The following is a 27,788-nucleotide window of genomic DNA, read 5'->3' on the forward strand; positions in this document are numbered from 1 at the left end:
TCTGATGACTAGACTCCCTTCCTGATTGCGCAGAGGGCTGTTGTCTGGGACGGTGATCTGTAAGTTTTTTCCCCTTTAAATAAATAACCATTCTATTAATCATAATTCTAAACTGGTGTGGGATTGTTTTTGACTTATGCCTTCGCCTTCACCAGATGACTTAACAATTTGCCTTCTGATATAATCTAAAGGAAATTAAATCACTATCTCAAAAATATTTAGTCTTCTTAGTCCAGTGACACATTCTTCATAACAGGAAAGATAAAAAATAATGGAAAGTTTGTCAAGTGGCTAATGAAATGGCTCAATCAGTAAAGTACTTGCCACACAGCATGAAAACCTAAGCTTGATCCTAGAACTCAAAAAGCTAGGTGTGGAGTCGTGTGCTTACAATTTCAGCACTGGGGAAGCAGACACAGGTGGATCCAGAGCATGCTGTCCTGTTGGCTTTGCCTAATTGGTGAACCCTTGGTCTCAATGAGAGACCTTGTCTTAAAAAATAAGGTAGACAGCTGCATTGGAATATTAAGGTCTTAGGAGACCTGGGATAATTCCTAATGATAATCTGCTATACTCACAGATTGGAGCCTAACCCAACTGTCATCAAAGAGGTTTCATCCAGCAGCTAATAGAAACAGATGCAGAGAAACACAGCCACACATTAAGCAGAGCTCTGGGAATCCTATGGAAGAAGGGGAAGAAGGATTTTAGGAGCCAATGGTCAAGGACACCACAAGAAAATCCACAGATTCAATTAACCTGGGCTCATAAAGGCTCACAGAGACTAAACCAACAACCAGGGAGCCTGCATGGAACTGACCTAGGCCCTCTGCATATATGTTACAGTTGTTTAACTTGGTCTTCTTGTGGGACTTCTAACAATGGGAGCATGGGCCATCTCTGACTCTGTTGCCTGCTTTTAAGATTCTTTCCTCTTACTGGATTGCCTCATGCAGCCTTAATAAGAGAGGAGATGCCTAGGCTCACTGCAATGTGATATACCATGGATGGTTGATATCCATGGAAGGCCTGTACTTTTCTACAGAGAAACAGGAAGAAGAGTAGATGGAGGGAGGAAGAGTGGAAGGGGAAGCAACTGGGAGGAAAGAAGAAAGGGAAACTGTGACTGGGATGTAAAAACAAAATAAATGAATGAATAAGTGAATGAGTAAGTAAGCAAGTAAGTAAAACTATTGCTCCTAAAAAGCAATACAAGAGTTTGACCTCTAGCCCCACAGTCACACACATGCACATGCATTTTTATATACACAAACACCCACCCCACTCACCACATACAGAGAGAGAGAGAGAGAGAGAGAGAGAGAGAGAGAGAGAGAGAGAGAGATGTCAAGAAATGAATAAAGAGAATGCAGTGTAGACATATTAACAGAATTTTACTCAGCCATAAAAAGAATAATATCCTAACATTTGTGACAATATGCAGGACCTGGAAAATATTGCTAAAAGAATTAAGTCAGAGAAAGATAGACATTACATATATTCATGGCACCAATAAAAGACAAATTAACAAAAGCAAGCACAAAGCTGGTTTACCAAGAATGAAGAAAATGGGGATCTTCAATTATAGGATGAATAAATTCCAGAGACATAATGGTTGGTATGGTTACTACAGTTGAAAATAATACTTTATAAACTTCAACTTTGATGAAAGATTTTTTTAAATTTTCTTTCTTAGCCACACACAAAGAACTTAATGATGTGATGTGACAGAAATATTAATTATCTTGGTTCTGATAATCATTTCACAATGTACACTTTAAATATACACAGTTACTAGCCAGGTGGTGGTGGTGCACACCTTTAATCCCACCACTTGTGAGGCAGAGGCAAACCAATCTCTGAGTTCGAGGCCAGCCTGGTCTACAGAGCAAGTTCCAGGACAGGTTTCAAAGTTACAGAGAGAAACCCTGTCTCAAAAGTAAAAATAAACAAATTAATTAATTAAAAATATATACAGTTATAAATTAATAAAACCTCAAGAAAAATGTCATGGGTTTCATACTAAAGAAAAAATAATAAAACATAATAAATCTACTTTTCCTGTTCAGCACCCAAGCTAGTAAAACCCACATAGCAATCAATTCAACTGTGACCATAGAAGTTCTAAAATTAGAATGTTTTGGGCTGGAGAGATGGCTCAGCCGTTAAAGGCTAGGCTCACAACCAAAAATATAAAATTAGAATGTTTTAAGGGTGCTGTGGAAACTGCTTCAGTCAATAGCCTTTAAGATAGCAGCCCACTTTGGGTGTGGTCTCATGGACCATAAAAGCAGATAGAGTCTCATGGCTGCTGGATTAGGTTCCAGTTCCCTGTGCATGCAGAGGATTGAGGATCGCTACCCTTTCTGTGAGTTTATCCCGTAATAAATAAACCTTTGTTATACTCCATTCCAGGCTACTGTGCAACTCTTTTGTATGCCAACAAATTGGGGCCCACATGGTCTGAGTCCACACCATTGCCGGGCCGGGCCAGGAAAACACCCCTGCCCCCTGTCTGCAGCCTTCTCCCACCCTAGGTAGCTGAACTACCCCCCTCTGGTATGCAGAGCTGAGCATGGTTTGGCTCTGCCTAGTCCAACATGTTGGGGTTTTGTTTACCATCAGCTCTGCGAGCCATGTTCTCCTTCCCAGTTACAGGGATGCACCTGCCTCTGTAAGCAATTTGTAACATGCTGTTCACAGACCCCATTTAAGTGCTACATAGCATACCTCCCTAAAGAGTAAGAGCCATTCATATGTCTCAGCAAAAACCAGTAAGCTGCCTTTTAAAGAAGTCATGCAGTTTTTGTTCCTAATGCTGAGTCAGGAGGTCTCCTCTTAAAAGGAGCCACACATCTTCTGGCTGCTAGCGAACAGTCCACCCAAGAAAATGCATCTACCAAGAAGCAATGCTTAACTCTATTCTTTTGTGTCTAGAATTCCTTCCCAAGCTCTCTCAGGTTTTATGTGGATGTAACTGGCCCACATTGGCACCATTTTGTAATCAGAGACTGCTCATTCATTTCCCGGATTCATAGACCCAAATAAACACGCAGAAACTAAGAGCATTGCTTGGCCAATGACTTAGGCATATTTCCAGCTCTTATATCTTGAATCAACCCATTTCTATTAATCTGTGTATCACCACGAGCTATTGTCTACTGGCTTTTTTTTTTTTAGTCAGCAAGACATAGTGCTTTCAGATAATAAAAATCAAGGATAAATGTCATACTTAAGAAAATAACTAGATGAAAATGAATAACTAAATGACAATTATGGAAGCTAATTCTATAGACTGTCTTAAGAATGTTGTAGAGATGCATGTGACAATTGTGTAGCTTGGTCTGTTTGTGGGGCTCCCAGCAGTGGGATCAGGACCTGTCCCTGGCACTTGAGCTGGCTTTTGGGAACTTATTCCCCATGCTGGATTGCCTCACACAGCCTTGATGCAGGGGGAGGAACTTGATCATGCCTCAAGTTGGTGTGCCATGCTTTGTTGACGACCATGGAAGGCTGCCCCCTTTCTGAAGAAGACAGAGAAGTGAATGACAATGATAGATGGGAGTGAATGGGAAGGTAGAAGGGAGGGGAAACTGTGGTTGGTATGTAAAATAAATTTAAAAATTATTAATAAAAAAGGATGTTGCAGGCCAGGCGGTGGTGGTACAAGCCTTTAATCCCAGCACTCGGGAGGCAGAGGCAGGTGGATCTCTGTGAGTTCGAGGCCAGCCTGGTCTACAAGAGCTAGTGCCAGGGCCGGGCGATGGTGGCGCACGCCTTTAATCCCAGCACTCGGGAGGCAGAGGCAGGCGGATCTCTGTGAGTTCGAGACCAGCCTGGTCTACAGAGCTAGTTTCAGGACAGGCTCCAAAGCCACAGAGAAACCCTGTCTCGAAAAAAAAAAAAAAAAAGAGCTAGTGCCAGGACAGGCTCCAAAGCTACAGAGAAACCCTGTCTCGGAAAAACTAAAAAAAAAAAAAAAAGGATGTTGCAGTGATAAATTGAGGATTTAAAGAAAAAAGGAGATAACATTTTTCATCTAAATTTACATTATAATTAGGTAGATATAAATTAATAAACAAGAATTAAGCAAGATATATGTAACAATTTAACAGAACCTGATAATCTAATTTCAGTATTTTTCAAGTTAATCTCTAAGTCTTTCCATCATGGGGTTCATCAGGAAATTAAGCAACATATGAATGCTTCAAGCTAGATGTCAATTAACTACTTATGACATAATTTCTTCTATAAAGCAATTATGAAGAACCTTCAAGAAACTTTTCAATGTAAAAAAGTGTTAGTCAAATACTCAACACAATATAAAAGAATCATTTCTGATTTGTTAGGTGAAGAGCGCTGTTGCACATCATTTTTAACTACAATATCACGGAGTTGAAGGAACAAATCATCTTGAGAACAGAAGGAGAAATAAACACATTTTAAATGGATAAAAAATTATATCTTTACTAGACTATCTCTACCTCTAACACTTCAGAAGTTTAGAGACTTGGAATATTCTTACATTAACTGCAAGAAAAAGGAAAGAAGTTCCTTTGAGATCACAACTATGAAGTCATATGGTTATACAAATCCTGCTGCATTGGTGTGCAAAACATGAAACACATTTACTTTTCTTGTCAGTCACCTAGCAAGACTTAACAGACACCTAACAGACTGGATGTGTTTCTGTAACTTCAATAACCTCAGCACTACAGTAACAAGAGATGGAGTATCCTTATTTATGGTTCCAGACAGTGGGGAAAGAAGTTACAGGTAAGAGAATCAAAACTGTTACAGCTGAAAAACTACTTGTTAAGTTTCACATAGTGCCACCTTCATTTTTACATAAGCACGGTGGCATAGTTCAAAGCTCAATACATCAGAAATATTCATATTTAAATAAACTTGACTTTCAGTTATTACCATATTAACAACCAAAACAATAAGACACACAAGGAAGAAGATATCAAATCCACTTTGCTAGCACTGGCTTCCTGACGCATCAATTCCTTTTTTTTTTTTTTTTCTGTATAAATGGCACTTTTATTGAAGGCTTATTAGACACAGGTGCGGATGTAAGTATCATTACCCCAGAATCTTGGCATCCAAATTGGCCTCTTCAAGAGGTAGATGTTCAGTTCCTGGGAATTGGAACCCTATCTCGTGTAAAACAAAGCACAAGATGGGTTGAATGCATAGGGCCTGAAGGACAAATAGGAAGACTAAGGCCATATATAGCTAATGTTGCTATAAATTTATGGGGCCGTGACCTGCTACAGCAATGGAATACCCAGATTAACATTCCTGTAGTTCCAGGAACTCATAAATCTGGGAAGGATATGATGAGGTATTATGGAAAAAGGTCACCAGCCATTCAGGCTGTACAAGAACATACAGCAAATACCAAACCTTTAGAGGTACCAACAGCCCTACCTTTAAAATGGCTAACTGAGAAGCCAATATGGATCAAACAGTGGCCTCTAGCTGAAGATAAACTACAGGCAATAGAAAAGGAATAGTGTATCTCAGTTTGCTTAGGAGCTAGGAGATCACTTTGAATTTTGCATTTCCTAACTGCAATCAGAATACAGCATTTACAACAGGTTATAAATAAACTGATTTTCAATCATAGAGCCAGCCCCAATGATAATAATACATTATTTTAAAAGACCTAAGTAAATGAATTTAATTTCCAATGGAAAAAAAAGAACCGTGTAAACAAGCTTAAAACTGAAGCACAATTAATAAAACTCAAGAGAGAGAAATTGGGGTTCAACCTGAAGATCCAAAAAGCAAAAAAAACAGCCAGCCCCTGGGTCTTACCTTGACCTCAGTTTTAAATGGTGATCCTGTCTCCCAAAATCTCAGAATGACACTGTGTGTTGAGAGTTGAGAGTTTCCTCCCATTCTACAATCCTCTGTAGGGCTGGGATTAAAGGTGTGCACCACCATGATTAAAGGCATGCACCTCCTGGTTTCTATGGCAACTAGTGTGGCTACTGAGATTAAAGGTGTGTGTCATGGCTACTGGGATTAAGGGTGTGTGTTACCATAATCTGGTCTATAAGGCTGACCAGTGGGACTATTTTACTCTCAGCTCTTCAGGCAGTCTTTATTTATTAAAATACAGTTGAAATGCCACTATATAAAACTACCATTTTTTGTGCCAGTGTTATAAAATGTAGCTTTTAATAAAACCTTGACCCAAATACTAGTAACTTCAGAAAAGAATTTGAATGGAAGAAGAAACGTATCTCCTTTAGGAAAAAATAACAACTATATTTTTTCCAATCTTCAACACACACAATTTAAACATGTACAATTGTTGTAACACTTTATGTAATTCCTATGTAGTGGAGAAAGAACAAGGTCTAATAACAACTATAAACACTGGGTCAAGGCTTTACATAAAAATACCAACCATTCTACTTTCCCCCATAAGTGTCTAAAATATCACATACTTTCCTCAACATCTACAGCCATCCAGGAATTTTTGGAAAACTTCTGTGCATGATCTTAATTCCTAATCCCTGGCCCTCGGGGTTCAGTGAAAAAAGATCAAAACCATTAAAAGTGATGGTTCACTTGAAGTCAAATGTGAGACCCTGGCTCAATTAGTCTCTTAGGGTGAAAGCAGTGCTGCATCAACTGGCTCCATCAGGAGGGGCAGGTGAAGGATCTCATCAACCAGTCATCTATACAGTCCAGGTAATCAAATTAGGTCCCCATAAACAAAGTCCATCATATAGATCACACACTCTTGGATCCTTTTTTCTGATCCATCTCTTCCAGGGTCATAAACTCCTTTAGGAAGATGTTGTATAAGACCTATTCTTTGAGCTACTCTAATTTGTTCCTCTTCAAGTACCTGAGTTGATAACCAAATCTGGCTAGGTGTTGGATGAACTTGTTCCTGATTTGGCTCTGTCCTCTCGCCAAAGCTAGCCCTGTCGGACTGAGACTTGTGAAGGGGAGAGATGTCATCTGAGGTCGGGGATCTGAGGCAGTTCCCCATCTTCTGGGGCTGGGATGTGTGCCTGAGATCTTGGGGAAGAAGAAAGCTGTGACTCAGTCTCTCGCACACTCAGAGGTGAGCTTGCTTAGCACTGTATGGTTCAAGACAGCAGGCCTGGGGCTCAGGGGGCGGCTCCCTGCCAAGGGGCCCTTCATAACAGCCCGGGGAAGGGGGAGTAAGGCAAGGGTTTTGGAGCATTCTGGTTTTGCTAACAATGGCATAGTCAGCAGCATACCAAAAAAAAATTAATAAAGCAAATTTTAGGGTGGGCACAGATCAGAAAATCACAGGCCAAAATGTTTATGTAGTTTTATAATGTCTCACTGTGTCACTCATGGGAACTATTATGCTAAGTATGTCAACCTATAGAAGAATGAAAATAGATGTGTATCTATCACCATGCACAAAACTCAAGTCCAAATGGATTAAAGACCTCAATATTAATCTGACCACACTGAACCTGGTAGAAAAGAAAATGGGAAGTAGTCTACAAAACATGGGCACAGGAGACCACTTCCTATGTAGAACCCCAGTAGCACAGACAATAAGAGCAACAATGAATAAATGGGACCTCCTGAAACTGAGAAGCTTCTGTAAAGCAAAGGACACTGTCATTAAGACAAAAAGGCAACCTACTGACTGGGAGAAGATCTTCACCAACCCCGCATCAGACAAAGGTCTGATCTCCAAAATATATAAAGAACTCAAGAAACTAGACTTTAAAATGCTAATTAACCCAATTAAAAAATGGGACACTGTACTGAACAGAGAATTCTCAACAGAAGAAGTTCAAATGGCCAAAAGACACTTAAGGTCATGCTCAACCTCCTTAGCGATCAGGGAAATGCAAATCTAAACAACTTTGAGATACCATTTTACACCTGTCAGAATGGCTAAAATCAAAAACACCAATGATAGCCTTTGCTGGAAAGGAAGTGGAATAAGGGGAACACTCATTTATTGCTGGTGGGAATGCAAACTTGTGCAACCACTTGGAAATCAGTGTGGCGGTTTCTCAGGAAATTCGGGATCAACCTACCCCAGGATCCAGCAATACCACTCTTGGGAATATACCCAAGAAATGCCCTATCATACTTCAAAAGCATTTGTTCAACTATGTTCACAGCAGCATTATTTGTAATAGCCAGAACATGGAAACAACCTAGATGCCCCTCAATGGAAGAATGGATAAAGAAAGTGTGGAATATATACGCATTAGAGTACTACTCAGTGGTAAAAATAACATCTTAAATTTTGCATGCAAATGGATGGAAAGAGAAAACACTATCCTGAGTGAAGTAACCCAGACACAAAAAGATGAATATGGTATGTACTCACTCATAAGTGGATTCTAGCCATAAATAAAGGACATTGAGCCTATAATTCATGATCCTAGAGAAACTAAATAAGAAGGTGAACCCAAAGAAAAGCATATAGTTATCCTCCTGGATATTGGAAGTAGACAAGAATTGCCAGGCAAAAATTAAAAGCTTGGGGTGGGGGATGGGGGTAAGGGGAGAGGGGGAGAGAGAAGGGAGAAGGGGAGGATGGGATGAGCTTGGGGGAATGGGATGGTTGGGATGGAGGAAGGGTGGATATGGGAGCAGGGAAGTAGATATCTTAATTAAGGGAGCCACTTTAGGGTTGGCAATGTTTTCCATTTACTGTGCATGAGTATGTGTGTTCTAAGTGCACAGTATATTACCACATGTATATTAGGGTGTCCAAAAGTAGATGGAGGCTTAAGGACAGTGTGAAGGGTCCTGCTTTCGATCTCTACCTTATTCCTTTGAAACAGGGCCTCTTACTGAACCTGTAGCTAGGCTAGCCATCAGAAAACCCAAACAATCCTCCTACCTCTGACTGCCACAGCACTTGGATGACAGACTCACAGAACCACACTGAGATTTTTACTGGATTCTGGGGATTTGACCTCGAATTTTCATTCATTTAGCAAGCTCTCTTACTCACTGAGTCAAACTTTGCAAATAAACTTCTAAATTAAGCTTTTGGTGATTTTAACAACAAAAATAAAACAGAGAAAGTCCAAAAGACCCTGGGTAAATTGCCGTGGGCCATGCCAGAGGAGCAGTGAGTTGCAGCTGAAGTTCCAGGTGTCAGCCCAGCAGAAGAGAATCCTCTGCTGGGTCAATCTCGTTTAGGCAAGAACACAGGACTAAAGACCCCGGAATACCTTTCACTTCTCCTGTACCTTTTTGTTGTAGCTCTCTTTCTCTGGTATCCAGCATGGTGTGAGTGGACATGGGGGGGATCTCCACTGCTTGTAATAGATAGTGTGTTTATCTCTTAGAAACAGCCTGTTCTACTGGGCATTTTTACCTGCAGACTGTCAAGAAGATGACCTCTCCCTAAGATGTACTATCTAATTTGATAATAATGATGGTAGCGTATATAGAGTTTTGATGAATAAAAATAAATACAAGATTATGTTTCACATCCAGGATCTGTGAGTCTCACCTAAGGGCTGCAAGGATTGTAGCTCAAATTAATGACAAACAATTGAGTCTCAGTAGCCCAGCTAGTTTAAATTCTTTTAACCTTAATGTTGGGAAATGTGTTCACAGGTCCTGGAGTACAACACAGCTGAAACAATGTTTTGAAAATAATGAAGCTATACTAAGATGTCTTTGTTAAATAACTTTGAGGTGAAAAACTCCAGGAGATAATCTAAAGTTTTAGAAAGGCACATAGTTGAATGTGTGGTGTTGAAGGTCCTTCTGTCTATGTGTTGCTTTTATTGTTTAATGAATAAAGAAACTGCTTTGGACCTATACCAGGGCAGAACAGAGTTAGGCGTGAAAAACTAAACTGAATGCTGGGAGAAAGAGAACGAAGTGGTAAGACGCCATGGTCCACCAGTTGGAACATTGTCAGTAGGTCACGAGCCCCATGGTAAAATATAAAATAATAGAAATGGGTTATTTAATATGTAAGAGTTTGCTAGGAATATGCTGGAGTCATTAGCAAAGCAGTGTATTAAATAATGTAGTTTCTGTGTGATTATTTTGGGTCTGAGTGGCCGGGAACAAACAAGTGACCTCCATACTACAAATGTGAAACCCTTTAAGGTCAGGGAACAAGAACAAAGCAGCCCAATTATTACTGGCTGACATACTCTCCTTGCTAGGTTTGGTTGATTACCAAAGGTGATGATTAAATACCCATTTCGCCCTCAATCTCCTGATACAAAAGAAACTATTAATGGATGTGTACCCTAAAGATTTAAGTAGAGCTGATTCTTTTTCCTATATAAAAGTTTAGGTTTGTAATTCCTTTAAGATTCCTTATAGCATTACCTTTCAAGATAAGTAATAAGGTAACTGGCCCTTTCTTTGTAACTGCAAAATGCTGCCCGACAGTAAAAGATCTAACAAGAACATCTTACTGCCCACATGTTTAATCTGTAACAAGTTGCTTGGATATGAATGTATATGGGTTTTTGGGATAATTTGTTTTTCACCTGTAATACATAAAATGTTTAATCATGTGAGGGAGATAAAAAACATGTTTTTACCTATAATCATTTACTTGAAAAATGGAATGCAACTATTTTGACTCTTATACTGCCTGAAAGATTCTGTAGGGATATAAAAGCTATGGAAAAACATAAGAGAGAAGGGGGAGGAAATAAAGAGAAAGAAAATATAGAAAGGGAGAATAAATAAGGAAACCATCAAGAGAGTTTGTGAGTGTCTTTTTCTCTAACCTACCTCAGCTAGAAAAGTTTAGCCTCCTGGATTCCATGGATTCCTATCAAAGCTCTGTGTTGCTGGAGGCTGCCCCTCCCCACAGCATAGTAAATCGTTGTAGAAAAAAGGACAAGCCGGGTGGTGGTGGCGCACGCCTTTAATCCCAGCACTCGGGAGGCAGAGGCAGGCGGATCTCTGTGAGTTCGAGACCAGCCTGGTCTACAAGAGCTAGTTCCAGGACAGTCTCTAAAAAAACCACAGAGAAACCCTGTCTCAAAAAACCAAAAAAAAAAAAAAAAAAAAAAAAAAAAAAAAAAAAAAAAAAAGAAAGAAATAAAAAAGGACAAGCCTAACAGATAGCCTTCAGTGAACTACTGTGTTACCCAGGGAATTTGCACAACTCAAAATATGCTATGGGATAGTGACATTTAATCAAGTACCATGGAGCAAACCACCAACTACTCAAATGTCTCATTACACTAATGATAAATAAACCTTTCTCCTCCAAATATAAGTCTGGTTTGGGAAGCTTTCTAGCTCACCTGAGAAGAGATGGTCCATGAATCTAAAGAAGTACCAAAGGACCTAGCTTGTTGGTAAAATTTGGGGGTTTTGTCTGGCTGAGTAAGATCCAAATATTTCCACAGGAAATAACAGACAAAGTATAACTTTTCCTTCTTCCACACATAGTCAAACCAGTATAGGATCTTGTGAGGCTACTTTACTATTGGTGGGCTTTTTAATCTCACATTTGGCCCAGATATTGAGGACCCTCTACAAACTAAGTGGAAATGTAATAGTACGGAAATACACAGAAGCTATACCATGACTTTCATTTAAGCAAAACTGTTATCAGACACAGGCAACAGAGACATAATACATCTCAGCCTGAAGAGGTGAAAGTGCACATAGATCAGGATGGATTCAGTTGTAGATGCTGTCAAGGGACAAAAGGCTCTGTTCTTGGCTATAAAAGGATGTCTTTTGGTGTCAAGGTTGTTTTAAGCAATTGGAAATCAAATGCAGGAGATTTCAGTACTCACTGGAACTCCCAAAACTTTTCTGTTTTCTGTCTTATTATTTTTGCATCTTCGTATTCTTTATTAATATTTCTAAATCCCCATGTTGGGCGGACTGAGAAGCCATTGATAATAGCACTGGGACCTGTTTCTATTTGGATGCACACCTTCCTAGGACTGGATGGAGGGAGGAGGGTCTTGGACTTCCTACAGGGCAGGGTACCTTGCCCTCTCTTAAGGAGGGAGGGGGAGGGAGGAGAGTGAGTATGGGAGTGGGAGGGGAATGGGAGGAGGGGAGGAAGTGTAAATTTTTGAATGGAAAAAAATAATGAAATACCACTATATACATATTACAATGGCTAAAATTTGGAAGGTGGACAAGAGTAAATGCTGATGAGAATGGAACTCTCATAAACATTGTCAGAACACTAAAATAAACAAACAAACAAATAAATAAATAAATCCCCATGTTTCTACCCTGATAAGAGGTATTTTTGTTGAGGCTGGTCCCCAACAAATTTCTAAGCCACAGAATTATATATATATATATATATATATATATATATATATATATATATATAATTTGGGCGTGTGTATATCCATTGTGTATATGTGTATGTCTCTACATGTGCATTCATGCCTGTGAATGCAGCATGTGTATGCCTTGGTGCACATGTGAAGATGAGAAGATCTGGGTGTCAGTTCCCCACCATCCCTCCCATGTTTGATACAAGGTGTCTTTTCTGTTTTCTGGCCATGTGATGGCTAATCTTGGTTGCTAACTTGACTGTCTCATTAATCAACGAAAAACCCAAGTACTTGGGCAAGCATGTGAAAGATTTTCTTGACTGGATCATTTGAGAAGGGAAAAAAATCTGGGCAACTCAGTCTTGTGGCAACCACATAGAAGGGCATTGAAGGAGGGAATCTTGATTTTTAGCCATTTATCTTCACGCTTGCTCCCAAGTTCATATACCTTGTTGCTTTGGCATTCTTTTGCTTGTATCAGAATCTCCTTCTTGATGATTACAACAGAGTGAAGACTCACAGGTCTCTAGAAATTCCCTAGGACTCCAGCACCAGATTGGGAACGATGAACATCTAGTCTATTTTTTTTTCTTTTTCTGAGACAGGGCTTCTGTGAGTAGCCCTGGCTGTACTGGAACTCACTAGATAGAACAGGCTTGCCTCAAACTCACACATCTGTGTGCTTCTGCCTCCCAAGTGCTGGGATTCAACGTGTGTGCCACCACTGCCCTTTTACGTACTGAACAACTACAACATTGTTTTCCTTTTCCACAGTTGTCATTGTTGGACCACAGATTGTAAGCCACTCTAATAAACCACATATATTTTTTTCATTGCATCAATTCTGTTCCTTTAGAAAAACCCTAACTAGCACGTGTCATGCATTAGTCATGTGCTAGCTGACCCACAAGCATCCAGTGATTCTCCCGTCTTCACCTCTAATCTTCCTAGAGAGGCAAAGGGATTATATATAGATGTGGATGCTGTATTTACAGATTTTACATAGATTCTGGATAGTTTGAACTCAGGTCCTCCTGTTTATATAACAAGTTCTCTTACCCACTATACCTTCTCAATAAATTTGCTATATTACATTTATATAATTCCACAAGTTATATAAAATATAAAATTATAATACTAAAAGCAGTTTTGATATACAATGATTGTTTTAAAAGAAACAAAAAAACTCAACCTTTTAATGAAAAATAAGTTGTTTTAGGGGTGCAAAAATGTTGCTCAGAATTAGTTCCTTGTTAGCACCTACATTTAAAAACCTCTCTCTGGCAAAACAATACAATCCATTAAAGGGATCTTAATACCAAAAAAAGGGCCAGCTGTGCCATAGGGGCATAAAGATTGTTTAGAGATGTAGACATCTGAGACTCAACCAGTGCAGGAAGACGTTTTCTCTTAACTATGTTAATTTAGATCCTTTTTTAAAAAAATCACAAATTTCCTCTTGATGTAACATAAGAGACCAGGCAAGACTGACACAATACACAAGATAAACATTTTTGCAAACTGTCGTATCTCCCTACTGTTCTTCTCAAAGCCTATTTACCTTTCAGATGTCATTTGTGCTTCCATACATGTTTCTTCCCCCACCCCATGCTCCTCTAAAAAGCCACTTATTCTTCCAGAAGTATCTCTCTGCCCCTTCTGTTCCCCTATTAAAACAGTGTAATGAGCTCTCAAATCTCACTGCTGCTTTGGTTATTCATTTCTTCCATGATGCTCTTGTGCACATAAAATTAAAAATAAATCTCTAAGCTTTTTCTTCTGTTAAAAAAAACACAACTCAGTTGAAATCTTCAAATAGATTAAGAAGAAAGATAGTAGGTCTTATGGTTGATGAATTATAACATCCAAACGGTGATATAATTTCTATGTGAAATGTCTCCCACAAGCTCATGTATTTATACACATGGTCTTTAGCTGGTGACTGTTTCTGACTCTTTAGAAGATAAAGGAGGAAGCCAGACACTGGAAGCAGGACTTGAGGTTTTATAGTCCAGCTCAATACATATCCTTTTCTCTATTTTCTGACTGTTGAAAAAAGATGTGACCAACCACCTCATATTCCTGCAACTAAATAGTTCCCACCACGATGATAGTATCTCTTCTTAAACTACACATCAAAATAAATCCTTCATTCCTTAAATTGATTCTTGTCAAGTATTTGGTCATAGCAACAAAAGTAACTGATGTAGACAAAGGAAAAAACAGGAAACTATGGACAGAAAATGTGTTTGGACAAGAAGAATAGACCAAACTTAAGATTAGTAGGCACAGAAAACACATTTAGTAGAATAAACAGAAAATTCTCTGATCTTGGTAAAGAGAAGAATCTATAGTAGGTACAGAAGGAATGTAAAACTTAAAAATGTATATGCCATAAAAAAGACTCCATGTGCTTTCCTTTAATCTCAACACCCCGAAGGCAGAGGCAGGCAGATCTCTGCGACAGTTTGAGACCAGCCTGGTCTACAAAGGGAGTTCTAGGACAGGCAGGGCTACATAGAGAAGCACTGTCTGGAAAACCCGATAATAACACCAACAATAATAATAAGTAAAAATAAAAGACTCCATTTCACAAAGTACTTAAATTTCCCAGAGTACAAAACAAAGATTATTGAGGCCCCTCTAAAGAAGAATCAAGGTTCATAAAGACAAGCCCATCAGAAAAACAGCCAACTTCTCAACAGAAATTTTAAAGGCTAAGATGGCATGGATTTTTTTTTTCAGGTTCTACAAGCAAATAACTGCCAATCTAGATGACAGCATCTAGTTAACTTGTAAAGACAGTACAAAACTACAGGGTTCCAAAAAAAAAAAAAAAAAACTAAGTCAGTACTGGGGAAAATACTTAAAAGATCCCACACATAGAAAAGACATAGATATACAGTCACAAAAGCACAAGAAAAAATAAAGCTCATAGGGATATTTAGAGAAGCAAATGTAATTAGAAAAGTATCAAACACTAATAACTCAATAAATTATCCAAACTTATTATAGAAATAAGGGAGGGGAAAGAACATGGAATATTTAAAACAACTGGAAGAAAATAAGCTAACAAGAATTAATACACATCTTTCAACAATAACCTTGAATGGAAATGGTGTTAATTCTCCAACTAAAAGACACAAGCTTACCAAATAGATTAAAACACAAAAACCAGCTATGTCTGTCAAGATACTGGTTTCACCTGCCAAGCCAGGGTAAAAGGATAGAAAATTATATTCCAAGAAAATGGAATCTGAAAGCAAGCAGTAATTGATCCTTGCATCCTTTGAAGCATGTTTCAAGCAAAACTTAGATAACTGAGACAAAGAAGGTCACTACATAGTGATCACAGATTATTTATATTGGTCATATAAAAATTCTAAATACATGTCCATGAAACAAAACTGCACCTAGTTTTATAAAAGAAAAACTCTTGGATATAAAGAAACAGTTGGACCTCCAAGAGACAACAGCCAAAGGAGTGAAGGGAGTAAGAATTGTAGTTGGGATGTAATTGTATGAGAGAAGAATAAAAAAACTTAAAAATAATTTTTAAGATAATTTTTTAAAATTAAAAATAAATAAATGAGTTATTTTTTTAGAAAACACAACTAACCAAACATTAAAAAAGAAAAGGAAATAGATGAGCATCAATATAAAAATAGATTCATTATCCACTCTCACTGGTAAAGTGATCCAAGAAAAAAAGTTTTGATTTAGGTCTATTCTATAGTCCAAATGGACTTAACAAACATTAACAAACTATCCCATCCAATCATAAAAACAACCAGAAACCTGAAACTTCATTCAAAACAGATGTTTCAGGCCATAAAGCAAATACTAAACTCAAAAACACTAAAATAATTCTGTGTATCTTAACAGATCATAATATATAAAAACTAGAAATCAACAACAAGGAAAAATACAGAAAATATGAAAGCATACAACAATTTAAAAATAACTCTGGTAGTTGTTAAAAGTTCCTGCTGTTCAAGGACAGGAACTTAGTTCCCAACATCCAACATTATACATATCACAGGAGCCTGTAACTACAGTTCTAGAGTATCTGACACCTTTCTGCCTTCCTAGGGGAGTATACTCACATGCACAACACACACACACACACACACACTCACACACGTAATTAAAGTTACACAATTGAATGAATAGTAAGTCATTAAAAAAATCAAAGATGAAAAATTTAAATGTATAGAATCGACAATGTCCCAGAATCTATGGGATACAGCTAAAGCAGATTCTAAAAGGGAATTTTAGCATTATGGGTACTCAAACACTCACAGATATCGAAAACATCAAAAATAAGCCAAACCAAAGACCAAAATAAAGAAAAAAAATCAAGGTTATGGGAGAAATTAATAAAATTAGGACTAAAACGATTATATAAAATATTAATGAAATAATTGGTTTTTAAAAAGATAAAAAATTGATAGCCCTTGGTCAAAATAACTAAAAGAATAAAATTACAAATGAAATGGGAGATATTACAACATATACCCCTAAAATCCAAAGGATAGTTAGGGACTATATAGCAAACTTATATCCTACTATAATGGAAAATATAACAGAAATGGATAAATAGCTACAAACATAAGGTCTACCAAAAGACAAACAACTAAGAACCTAAATGGACCAATAATAAGCAATAAAATTAAATAATTAATTAATAATAATTAAAAGTTTGCTAATAATTAAAATTCATCAAAGAACTAATTAGATACTTTTAAGATAATTTATGTGTATGGGTGTTTTGCCTGCATGTATGCTTGTGCACTGTGGGTGCACAGTGCCTTCAGAAGCCAGAAGGCAGCACTGGATCCTTTGGAACCAGAGTTAGACATGATGTAACTGTTGGGAATCAAACCTAGTCTTCAGGAAAAGCAGCCAGTGCTTTTAACCACTGATATATATCTCCAGCTCATAATTTATCAGACTTTAGATAAGAAATAATATCCCCCAAGATCTGGTCCTAGTAGGAAAAGGTTAGTAGAAAATGAAAGGGGGGAGGACGTGATTTTCTGTTTCTATAACAAAATCTATGCAGGAATGATATCCAAATGTTAGACGTGCTTTCCTCGGCAAGAGAAAGATTGGGATCTTATCATAGCAGGTTATGAGCCTATAGAAAAAGCTTCCCAACTAATGAACATGCACTGAGTTTCTACCACACAGTTGCACTTCACTGTTGTCCATTTGTGTGAGAGCATGACCTGACTGTCAGTGTCCTAGAGTATGCAAGGTGCCTTTTGAAATTGTACTGCTTGTGCTGAAAAGAATGTTTTGATTTGGTAAATAAGTTATTTAAATAGGCTATATGAGAATTTTCCTATGAGAAACTATAAGTTGCCATATTTTTAGTTTGCTTTTAAAATGTTTCTTTTTGTTGCTGTTGTTTTTAATGTTACTAGACCATTAAGCAAACTTTTATCAAAGTCTACATTGTACAGAAATGCATTTCAACTGATTAAAAGTTCAAAATCATTAAAGAGAAATTATAGCACCAAAACTTGCCCTCCTGTAATCACACTAGGATCAATATTCAAACTAGTTTTCTAGGCATTGTTCCACAAAATCTTATGCAAATTTCAACATTGGAATTCTTTTTTTATCTACTTATTTCCTCTTTTAAAATTTTTTTATTTAAAAGGTTTTTTTTCCATTTTACATACCAATCACAGTTCCCCCTCCCTCCCCTCATATTGACCCCTCTACACTGTTCCCCCATCTAACACCCCATCCACTCCAGAAAAGGTAAGGCCTCCTCCCACGGGAGTCAACAAAATCTGGCATATCAAGTTGAGTTATGACCAAGCTCCTCCCCGCTGTATCAAGGCTGAGCAAGGTATCCTTACATAGGGAATGGGTTCCAAAAAAGTCAATCCATGGACTGGGGTGATGTGGGATTCCTCTCTGTTATGCTGTGAATACCATTGGTTAAGAAAGAAACTGCTTTGGCCCATTGATAGGGCAGAGTAGAACTAGGCGGGAAAAACTAAACTGAATGCTGGAAGAAAGAACGCAGAGTCAAGAGAAGCCATGTAGCCTCGCCAGAAACAGACACCAGAATCTTGCCCAGTAAACTACAGCCTTGGAGAAATACACAGATTAATGGAGATGGGTTAACTTAAGATATGAGTTAGCCAGAAATACGCTTAAGATACTGGTCAATTTAATTTACAATGGCACGGGGTTTTGATCCTACTTCATGTTCTGGCTTTGTGGGAGCCTAGCCAGTTTGGATGTTCACCTTCCTCGACATGGACGGAGGGGGAGGACCTTGGACTTTCCACAGGGCAGGGAACCCTGACTGCTCTTTGGACTGGAGAGGGAGGGGGAGAAAAGTAGGGGGAAAGAGAAAAAGGTGGGAGGAGGGAGAGGGAAATGGGAGGCTGGGAAGAGGCGGGAACTTTTTTTTTCTTTTTCTCAATAAAAAATAAAAAAAAATAAAAAAAATACAACTGGATTCTAAAAAACAAGATATTGGTCAAACAGTATTGCAAATAATATAGGTTCTGCGTGGCTATTTTGGGTCTGAGCAGCTGGGAACAAACAAGCAGCCTACTACTACACTGTGGATAAATTCTGGTCCCACTGCCAATGGCCCCACAAACTGCCCAAGACACAGAACTATCACCGACATTCAGAGGGCCTAGTTTGGTCCTATGCAGGTTCCCCAACTGTCAGTCCAGAGTCTGTGAACTCCTGCTAGCTTGAGTCAGTTGTCTCTGTGGGTTTCCCCATCATGATCTTAACCCCTTTGCTCGTATAATCCCTCCTTCCTTTCTTCGACTAGACTCTGGGTGCTTAGCCTAGTGCTTAGCTGTGGATCTCTGCATTTGCTTCCATCAGGTACTGGATGAAGGTTCTATGATGACAGTTAGGATGGTCATCAATCTGATTAGGGAAGGCCAGTTCAGGCATCCTCTCCACTATTGCTAGGAATGCTTTTGGATTCCTGGGAGTTTCCATAGCACCAGATTTCTCCATAATCCTATAATGGCTCAATCAAGGTATCTCTTTCCTTGCTCTCCTTCATTTCTTTCCCTCCCTTTGTAAGTCACTTTGAAAACCAGAATGGCAATTTCTCAGAAAATTGGGAACTACTCTACCTCAAGACCTAGCAATACCACTCTTGGGCATATACTCAAAGGATGCACATTCATACCACAAGGACGTTTGCTCAACTATGTTCATGCCAACATTATTCATAATAGCCAGAACCTGGAAACAACCCAGAAGCCCCTCACTCAAAGAATAAATAAAGAAAATGTGGTATTACTCACAGAATGTAAGAAATGGAGTATTACTCAGTTGAAAAAAAAAGAAACACCACCACTCTGAGTGAGATACCACAGACCCAGAAAGACAAACACAGTTTGTACTCACTCATAAGTAGATACTAGATGTAAAGACAAGGATAACCAAGCTACAATCTTCAACCCCAAGAAGCTAGATAACAAGGAGGATGCTAAGAGAGACATGTATGGATGCCACTCAGAAAGGGAAATAGGTAAGATCTCCTGAGAAAATTGGGAGAAGAGAGGGAAGAGAGGAATTAAGGAGAGGGGGGAAGAGAACATGAACAAACAGAACATTGGGACTCTTAATTCTACAGTTCAAGGCCAGCCTGATCTAAAGAGTTAGTTCCAGGACAGACAAAAAAAAATTAATTCTACAAATTTGGAACTTAAGCCAAGAAAATCTACTGGGTTACAAAGTCCAGCTTAAATAAGCACTAGTCCTCCCAATAGCATTTGAAAACATTACGTGCTGTGCTCATTACAGAATCAGACTGAAAAAGCTGACTGGAAGCTTTCCTAATGAAGCATTCAATCAACAACAGCATGTTTAAAGTAAAAATATCTTATTTTCTTCTTTGTAAAAATAATTCAGGGTGGTGGCTAGTATATTTGTTGGTATTTAAGCCGCTGCCATCATGGAAACGCAGCAGTACTGTTAGCACAGCCACCAGTCACATCTCCTTGCCCTGCACCTACAACAGTGACACCTGCTGGTTATTATTACACCTATGGCAATTTTCTCAAAAACTGTAACAGAGGTAAGTACATTTGATTAATAAATAAATAAATTTGAATATTGTAAACAAACCCCAAGATAATAGCAGACAATATCACCATCCATGAATTTAATAACCTTTTGTTTCTACTTAGGATGAGCTTCTACAAAGCTTATATGGAGTTCCTAGAATACCCATTTTTGTGATCATAGGACTTAGCTTTGTTTTTCATATTACATCCTTTAAAAATGGTTTGATAACAGTCAAGAATGAGACACTTTTAGAAATGATATAGTCTTTACAGACTAATGAGAAATTAGCTGAAAAAATAATACCATTGAAAAGGATAATCTTAATTTGACAGACAAAATTCAATCCATGTCAGAGGGTTATGAAACCTTACAGAAGGGTACTGAGAGATTATCTGAATAGATTCATACTGTTGAAAGTGACAATCAAAATCTGTTAAAAAGTTATGATAAGTTAGCAGATAAAGTATCTCTCCAGGAAGGCAATCTGCACATCATCCAAATAATATTCAAGGATAGGAAGTATTATTAATGGAAAAATATAAAAACTTGGAATCACATGTGTAGAATGAGTACCAGAAATTATTTGATTCGATGAAATCATTAGAAATATTCACAGGCCAGGAGATTCAGGCTTTACAAAAGACGGTGGTAAAAAGATTTGAATTGATTGAGGTAAGTATCAGAACTGATAAGAAAGGAGAGTAGGTAAAAGCAAAGGATTCAGCATCAGCATCACCAGTACCTCTCAAAGTCAGAGATGACTTACCAAGAGTTTTAGTGACTTATCCTGTTATTACCTCTGACAAGCCAACAAATATTCAATATCCAAATTGATAAAAGAATGTAAATGAAAACTTACAGTATGAAAGATCGAAAAGATATTAAGGAGCAGTGACATCTTCTGGCATGCATTCATCATTTATAGGGAAACAGTAAAGACATAGGCTTCTAGCAATAAGGCTATTCCACATGACTGGCTTCAATTAATCTCAGCAGTTATTGAAGGTGATCAGCAGTTACAATGAAAGTACTATTAAGAGAGAGAAGGCTAAAGCCCTAGAACAGAAAGGAACAGTCAAAGAATTTGAGGCTTCCCAAGATCGAATTCTTGGTTAAGAGCTGTTATGCTGATCCACAGAGTCAAGATCTTTATAACGAGCACATCTTGTCCCTATGCCATACAGTAGACTTAAATACTTGGGATAGGATTCAAAAAATTGGCAGAATTGTGAATCACATATTAAATTTAAATAAGGCCCTAGAGAACCCTTTAGTGACTTTTTATAAAGATAAAATAAGCTGAACAAATAGGGGTAACAAATCCATAAGCTGGATGACTACTTATTAAATATCTGGCTTTTGAAAATGCCAATTTAGAATGCAAAAAGATACTTGGGCAGAGATAATAGTACCTTTTACTAATGATGAAATTTAAAAATTATGGGAAGACAATGAACCCTGACAAAGAGCTTGTGCTAACTTTTTAGGAAAGATTAATAACAACTGTTCCAAAAGTGACAAAATTAACCTTATGAAGAGAATAACTTAGATCCTTCCCTGCACTGTACATGACACACCAATAACTGGAGCCTGCACATTCTATGCTGATGCAAATAAATCAAAAAAGTCAGGTTACAAATCAGAATATTTAGCTAAAGTGGAACAAAGCACTTACAATTCTGTTCAAATGTCAGAATTACATGTTATTCTCAAGGTACTAAGGGATTTTCAAAAACTTGTCAATATCGTTACTAATTCTCAATATGCAGAAAGAGTTGTTTTGCACACTGAAACCTCTGAATTTATACCAGATAATACAGAATTGACTTCATTGTTTATCCATGTATAAGACATAATCAGGAATAGGCTTTGTCCCATATATATAGCACACATCTGATCACTATGGGTCTTCCAGGTCCTATAGCAGAAGGTAGTGCAGAAATTGATCAATTATTAATTGGAAATATGCTGAAGGCCTCAGAATTTCATTTAAAAAATCATGTCAATAACAAAGGTTTAAAGAATAAGTTTTCTATTACATGGCAACAAGTTAATAAGATTATAAGGAAATTTTCAACTTGTTCTCTATATATAACCAAACACTGTTACCTGCAGGGAATAACTCAAAGGGTAGCAAAGAAAGAAAATCTGGCAGATGAACGTGTTCCATTTTGTAGAATTTTAAAAATTAATATATGTACAGCACACCACTGACACCTATTCAAGTTTTCAATGGGCAACTGCTTTGAGCTTGGAAAAGGCTGATTCAGTAATCACGCATTTGCTAAAAGTTAGGTCTAACATGGGTATACCTGCACAAATACAGACAGACAATGGTCCAGCATATGTCTCTAATAAAATGAAACAATTTTTTGCTTATTATAATATAAAGCATATTACAGGTATACAAAATAGTCCTGCAGGTCAGACAGTTATAGAAAGAACAAGTCTAACTATAAAGGGTATGTTACACAAATAGAAAGGGATGGAAAATACCCCCAGAAATAGACTGCATAATGCTTTATTATATTAACCTTGGATTTTCTTAATGCTAATAAGAAATGAACAATGGTAGCAGAGAGACATGGAAAAAACTTCTGAATTAAATCAGTTAGTGTATTTCATGGATGTATTGACCTCAGAATGGAAACCAGGGGATGTGCTACGTTGGAGAAGGGGTTTCACTCTTGTTTCCACAGGAGAAGAAAAGCTATGGATACCATCAAAATTAATAAAGATTCAGTTTGAAAAAAAAAGGAACCTCGTGAGAAAGAGAAATAATTGTCATCCACAGAGCTGACAATCATACAGATGGTAAGGAAACTTATAAGGGTTGGGGCAGGGTTCTGATCTTGTCTTTGCAGGAAAGTACTTATCTTCAAAAAGTCGAGAGACCTTGGATAACTAGATGCCCAAAAGAAAAAAAGATAAGTTTTCCAGAAAGAATAACCAAGAAAAGAGAGATCTGATTTATGGTACCATATTCTCTGCAGGGTAAAATTTTATTACCTGAACACACGCACACACGCACACACACACACACACACACACACACACACACACACACACACACACACCCATATACTTCTCAGTATAATAATGAGCCTAAATCACCTAAAAAATTAAAGCTGCCTTTGGAGTTGAACAATGGCTATCCTTCTAGAAATTCAAGCATGTTGCTAAAAGAAAACTTCAAGAGTTTCTGTCTTATATCAGGAACCATCTGGTATGGGACAGAAAGAAGAAAGAATTTAGGAAAAATTTTACTTCTTCCCATTCCTATTTTTGTCTCTATAGTATCTTTCATTGAATATATGCCTATATGAATAATGTTTAAGTTTTCCACAATGAACAATAAATTTTCCTGCAGTAATCTTTAAAGTTTCCAGGAAAAAGATAGGGCCCCACAGCAACGATTCTACCTAGTTGATATGACATCATGATGCTGATAGCACCACTTTAAGATCAGTTTTGGGTTACAAGCTGTTCAAGATGATTCACCTTCTTACAACGGTCTGACCAGAAATTAAAATAAAAACTTCAAATAAGGACTTCAGAAAAACCCTACTAACTATTCAGAGATGACTTGCAATTATACCTGACAGTAATCTTGAAACTTAACCATCATTTTAGTTTTTACAGGATCCTGTGAAAATAACATTGCCCCCATGACAGCTGGAAATAATTCTAGAAGATGATGTCCTCTCTCCCAACAAAGTTTGTCCTCAGGGTCAGAGACATCTATTAGGGGTTGATTACAAGAGTAGTATAAAGTTGGGGATTGGGGTAGAAACTAAATAGGCTCAGGGATCTTTCCTTTTGAAAAAAGAAAAGAAAGGAATTGGATGGGAGAATAGGTAGATTAGTATGAGCTTACTCACACTAATAATAATAGTGAGTAATAGAGTAAATACTTGTGGGCTATAATTTATTTATAGACAATTTACATTGGTATAGATTCTTGAATATTGAAACAAATTTAAATTATATTTGTTATATTGAATATAATCCTATTTCTGTTTAAAATATTTGTGCACCTATGCAAAATTATTTTGTCATATTGTATAGATGTGTGTTACTACCTCTGATCAAAGTATCAAAAAAAAGATATTTGTATATTGATGCAATTTGGGGATATATTTATCATATTGCACTATATATTTCTACCTCTGATCAAGATACTTACAATTGTTTACATTTTGAGGTCATTGTCCTCATTTGCTGCACAGTTATTTAAAGATTATTTAATATTTTAATATGAAGCTTTAGTCTTTAAGCTATACAGATATTAAAAATTATAGGTCAATAGTCATCCATGTTTGTCATAATTATGGTTAGACTAATAAGGTTCTTTAAATGCATAGAGACTCTATTCTGCATAGATAGATGATCTTCAACAACTTCAAAGAACTGTAGAATAGGGCATTCAATTAACTTTGGATTCTGTTGACATGAGACACGATTGTTTCTGGCAGCACCAATCTACTGCCGAGAGAATATTGGGCACTGAAGATGCTCCACTCGGAGCTTGTTTTCTTCTTAGCAAAACTGGCCTTTGGGAAAAGAACTGCCCCTGCCTCAACCATGACAAAATGCATGATGTCCAGACTGGACAAGCAGGATACAAGAAAAGAACTGCCAAACCTTGACAAAACAGGGTAAAATGATTTTGAAATTTTTCCTGCCTCTGAAAATGATCTGTCAATTACTCTAGGACTTAGCCAGAGTTGACTGCCCCAAAATTGAAAATGAGGCTTTTGGTGATTGCCCAGGTAGCTAATTGTCTCTGTCGTTTATTGCACCTTTTGGAAGTTGCTTGATTGTGCTTCCTGTTTGCACAAGTAATATTATTTCCCTTCTCAGGTCTTTGATGGGGTTGATAGTCATAGTTATTTTCCTCTCCTGACTTAGTCAAGCCATTTCTAATACAAGACTTAGGTACCTTAGGACAGGATAACTATTGAAACATTTAGCATTATGCTTCTTGCTTGATGTTGTCCTTGATGGCTGTAATTCTAATTTTTATACTTGATATTTGTTCTTATTGTATATAGTTTTGTATTAGGCTTAGAACTGTCTTATTTAGACAAAAGGGGGAGGTGCTGTGAGAACTCCTTCAACAAATAGCCTTTAAGATAAAAGCCCATTTTGGGCGTGGTCTCATATACTATAAACTCAGACAAAAAGCATGTGTGGGCCCCTTGGCTGCTGTATTCAGTTCCTGTTCCCAATTCATGCAGCGGACTGCTGATCTGTGAGGTGACCCCTAAATAAAAAAAAAAACAACTTTTATTATACTCCATTCTGGGCTAGTGTGGGATTATTTTATTATAATCTGCAACAGCTAACCTTGCAACAATGGAATTAGACTCCATAAGGAGTTTCTTCGATGCCCATTATCCTTTTTGAAGTAACTAGTGCAGCTAGGAGCAGATGTGTCTCACAGTCAAGAAAGGTCTAAGTTCTTAAAACATTACAAATTACATATTCTGTAGGTCTTTAAAGTGTTTGAAGAATTACCTATCTATGTCCAAGGAGATGTCCCCAGCTTGTTCCTTGAGCAGCTGAGGAGAGGGCACCTGAACTGGCTCTATCCTATAGCCACACTGATGAATATCTTGCATATCACCATAGAACCTTCATCTGGCAATGGATGGAGATAGAGACAGAGACCCACATTGGTCACTGGACTGAGCTCCCTAGGTCCAAATGAGGAGCAGAAGGAGAGAGAGCATGAGCAAGGAAGTCAGGACCACAAGGGGTGCGCCCACCCACTGAGACGGTGGGGCTGATCTAATGGGAACTCACCGAGGCCAGCTGGACTGGGACTGATGGAGCATGTGATCAAACTGGACTCTCTGAACATGGCTGACAAGGAGGGCTGACTGAGAAGCCAAGGACAATGGCACTGGGTTTTGATCCTACTGCATGTAATGGTTTTGTGGGAACCTAGTCTGTTTGGATGCTCACCTTCCTAGACCTGGATGGAGAGGGGAGGACCTTGGACTTCCCACAGGGCAGGGAACACTGAATGCTCTTTGGTCTGGAGGGGGAGGGGAAGAAGAAGAAGGGGGAGGGAAATAAGAGGAGGGGAGGAGGGAAAAATTTGTAATAATAGTATAAAAATAAAAAGGAATTACCTATCTATCTGAAATATATCTATGCATACCTAAAAAGCCTAATAAATATGCCTGTAAGCTTGACTATTATAGATGACTACTACTCTTATTTCTTAACTATACAATAACATTTTTAAATGAGCTCCATAAACATAATACCTTAAACAAGAGTAGAAATATACATACAGAAAAAAGGAAATACACATACAGTATAACAAAATTGACCTTAAATTTATATCAATAAACTAAAATCCATACCAATGTAAAATATTTTGAGAGTAACAGCTGTTTTTTGAAAATTAGATTCAATAATCTGCCATTTTCTCCCATCATTTCTACATCATACAGTTCTACATCAACACCACTCTCAGGAGATGAAGCCAAAAAAGACTTCTGTGTCTAGATAAAATAACAACTATAAAATGAGGAAGCACTGGGTTAGATAGCTCTAAATGGCCAGGATCAATATGAGAAGATTTATTGTTGTTGTTGCTTTTTAAAAATATTTTTAAATTCTTTAAGAATTTCATAAAACATATCTTGATCTTATTCCTGGTGCTTTTTCTATCAAGACCAGGATTTGCGTTTTGCCATATAAGATATTAGTTTATAGCAATAGATTCTCAATTAAAACACACACACACACACACACATATATATATATATATACACACACACACATATAACCTTTAACTCCCAAATTTACCCTTATCTCCCAGACTCCCAATTTTGTATATTCTTTTAAATTTTTCAATAACCCATTGACTTCAATTTCTGCTGTTCATATCATTCTGAGTATGGAACTGAAATGCTAGAATCTCTCTTCACTTCCTCTCTAGATACATTAACTCCTTGATTTCAACTAAATCTTTAGCTTTAAATTAACAGAAAACTAGTGACTTCTAACTTTACACAACTTCACATCCAGACAGACAAAGGTCTAATTTACAACTCCATTTAAATATGTAACTCTTCAAATTTAATATATTCAAGACTGCAGTATGTTATATCTTCTTAAAAACATATCCCTTTCCAAACTGCACATTTCCCTGAATGGCGACTACATCCTTAGTTGAAATAGTCACATATTCTTTTTATCTATGTGTGCATGTGCACGTTATTGGGAAATTAGCCAGGAGTGGTGGCAAACACCTTTAATCCCAGCACTCAGAAGGCACAGGCAGGTGGATCTCTGAGAGTGTGAGGCTAGTCTGGCTACAAAAGAAATTCCAGAACAGTTAGGCTGTTACATGGAGAAACCCTGTAGAGAGAGAGAGAGAGAGAGAGAGAGAGAGAGAGAGAGAGAGAGAGAGAGAGAGAGAGA

General features: G+C 37.6%; 1 protein-coding gene and 1 pseudogene across 7 annotated transcripts in view; both read right to left on the minus strand.

The window, feature by feature from the left end:
* Positions 1 to 27,788, minus strand: part of Dock3 (dedicator of cytokinesis 3) — a 405,059-nt gene that overhangs the window by 247,577 nt on the left and 129,694 nt on the right. The window lies entirely within an intron of this gene.
* LOC113456081 lies at positions 6,614 to 7,039 on the minus strand (annotated as a pseudogene).

Source organism: Microtus ochrogaster, chromosome 5 (genome assembly GCF_000317375.1).
Source record: "Microtus ochrogaster isolate Prairie Vole_2 chromosome 5, MicOch1.0, whole genome shotgun sequence".
Classification (NCBI taxonomy): Eukaryota; Metazoa; Chordata; class Mammalia; order Rodentia; family Cricetidae; genus Microtus; species Microtus ochrogaster.